This window comes from Carlito syrichta, unplaced genomic scaffold, assembly GCF_000164805.1.
Source record: "Carlito syrichta isolate Samal-C Ts95f unplaced genomic scaffold, Tarsius_syrichta-2.0.1 Scaffold315955, whole genome shotgun sequence".
Lineage (NCBI taxonomy): Eukaryota > Metazoa > Chordata > Mammalia > Primates > Tarsiidae > Carlito > Carlito syrichta.
Genome location: NW_007260051.1, coordinates 19,067 through 21,869, shown reverse-complemented (window position 1 = coordinate 21,869; position 2,803 = coordinate 19,067). Strand labels below are relative to the sequence as shown.

At 45.7% G+C, this 2,803-nt stretch overlaps 1 protein-coding gene across 1 annotated transcript in view; it reads right to left on the bottom strand.

Moving 5' to 3' along the window:
* The window catches only part of MPHOSPH9 (M-phase phosphoprotein 9), a 74,110-nt gene that overhangs the window by 66,873 nt on the left and 4,434 nt on the right, over positions 1–2,803 (bottom strand). The gene's annotated exons all lie outside the window — the stretch shown is intronic.

Below are 2,803 nucleotides of genomic sequence, written 5' to 3'. Positions count from 1 at the left end.
CCTTGACCTGCTGGGCTCCGGCGATCCTTCCGCCTCAGCCTTCTGAGTAGCTGGAATTACAGGCGCGCGCTACCACACCCAGCTAATTTTTTTATTTTATTGTAGAGATGAGGTCTCACCTGACCAGGCGGGTCTCGAACCCGCGAGCTCAGGCAATCTGCTCACCTCAGCCTCCCAAAGGCGCGGGATTACAGGCTGATCCACCGAGCCCAGCTAGTGTGGCCACTTTCAGTAAGTGGCTATAGACTACGGCGGCAAACATCTCTTTGGGGCCATTTACTATGCTTCTGAAAAATCTCCTTTACTTGCTGCATATGATTTTGCTTGTTACTTACACCTCACCAGCCCCATAGTTTTATACATTCTTGTAAGTTGCCTTAGATTTCTCCTGAAAAGAACAAAGTACGAACTACCTTTTTTTGCTTTTTTTTTTTTTTTTTTTGAAACAGGGTCTCACTCTGTCACTCAGGCTAGAGAGCAGTCACGGCTCACTGCAGCTTTGATCTCTCGGGCTCTAGTGACCCTCTTACCCCAGTCTCCTAAGTAGGTAGAACCATAAGCACGTGCCACCACATCCAGCTGTTTTTTTATTTTTATTTTTATAGAGATGAGGTCTCGTTATATTGCCCAGACTGGTTTCAAACTCCTGGGCTCAAGCAATCCTCTCTCCTCCTCAGTCTCTCAAAGTGCTGGGGTTACAGGTGCAAGCCACCACATCCAGCCAACGATTTTCAAAAGTTGTTTAATTACATATAACACATAATTTCATCAAGATCTACTGCATCTAAGCTACTTGCCTCTTTACCTAGGGGGCCCCAGACTGCCATGTTTCTCCTTTCTTACCTGCTTTCCACAGTCATCTTCTCTCTAACAGTTCCCGCCTCCTTGCTGTTTCTATGCCACTATTAGAAACCAAACACTGGCTGGGCTCAGTGGCTCAGTCTTAATCCCAGCATTTTGGGAGGCCGAGGTGAGTGGACTGCCTGAGCCTGCAGGTTCAAGACCAGTCCCAGCAACTTCGTGAAACCTCATATCTACAATAAATCAAAAATTAGTTGGGCCTGGTAGCACGTGCCTGTAGTTCTGGCTACTTGGAAGGCTGAGGTGGAAGGATCACCAGAGCCCAGCAGGTTGACACTGGGGTGGCCATGAGTATGCCACTGCACTCCAGCCTGGGCGATGGAGTGAGACTCCAACTCAAAAAAAAAAAAAAAGAAACAAAGAAAGAAACCAAATACTTGAGCTTTTCAGACTATGTGCAAATGAAAAGTAAACAGGTTCTGATTAAAAACTAACTAACCAACCGGGCACAGTGGCTCACACCTGTAATCCCCGCACTTTGGGAGGCTGAGGCTGGAGGACTGCCTAAGCCCAGGGGTTCGAAACCAGACTGGGCAACTTGGCGAGACCTTGTCTCTACAATAAATCAAAAAATTACACAGTGGTACAGCCTGTAATCCCAGAACTTTGGGAGGCTGGGGCAAGAGGATTGCCTGAGCCTGGGGGTTCGAGACCCACCTGGGCAACTTGGTGAGACTTCATCTCTACAATAAATCACAAAAACTAGCCGGGCGTGGTGGCATGCGCCTGTAGTTCCAGCTACTTGGAAGGCTGAGGCGGAAGGGTCACCTGAGCCCAGCAGATCAAGGCTGTGGTGGCCGTGAGCATGCCACTGCACTCCAGCCCAGGTGACAGAGTGATAATCCAACTAAAATAAATAAATAAATAACAAAAAAAACTAACTAACCATGATATCTCTTTTGGGGCCATAAAAAAGTTAAAAACAAACAAACCATGAGAAGTCTAAAAATAAAACGCAGAAAACATACTGCTTTGTAACACCTATTTTGTCAACTATTTTGTACACGCAGTATCTTTTTGCTTACATCCGGATATTCAATTTTGCTACTTTCTAGATTGGTAAGGTATTTCTGCAATATAATACATTATTTATACCATTAATTTTAAAATGTAGAAATAATATTTAGCCAACTAATTTGTAAAGATAAGCTTGCAATTCACCAAGAACAAAAAAAAGTGTAAAAGAAACTCTATCTAGCAAAATAAGTTCTTTTTCAGAATGTGCCCCATGCAAAAGTATGTATCTCTGAGAGAAATGAAAAACATAAAAAGAGCCGGGTTCGGTGGCTCAGCCTGTAATCCCGTGCCTTTGGGAGGTTGAGGTGAGTGGATTGCCTGAGCCCGCAGGTTCGAGACCCACCTGGGCAGCGAGACCTCATCTCTACAATAAATCAAAAAATCAGCTGGGCGTGGTAGTGCATGCCTATAATTCCAGCTACTTGGAAGGCTGAGGCAGAAGGATCGCCGGAGCCCAGGAGGTGAGGCTGCCGTGGCCGGAAGCGGCCACTGCACTCCAGTCTGGGCGACAGAGTGAGACTCCAACTCAAAAAAAAAAAAAAACATAAAAAGATTAAACTGACCAAGCATGGTGTTTCATGCTTGTAATCCCAGCACTTTAGGAGGCCAAGGTGGGAGGATCACTTGAGGCCAAGAGTTCAAGACCAGCTTGGACAATATAGTGAGACTCCCTCATTTCTACAATAAACTTAAAAATTAGGTGGGTGTAGTTATCACATGCCTGTAATCCCAGCTACTCAGGAGGCTGAGATGAGTGAACCCCTTAAACCCAGAAGTTTAAGGCTGCAGTTAGCTACGATCATGCCACTGCACCCTAGCCTAGATGACAGAGCAAGACTCTGCCTCTTTAAAAAAAAAAGAGAATAGCCAGGCTCGGTGGCTCAGCCTGTAATCCTGTGCCTTTGGAAGGCTGAGGTGAGTGGAT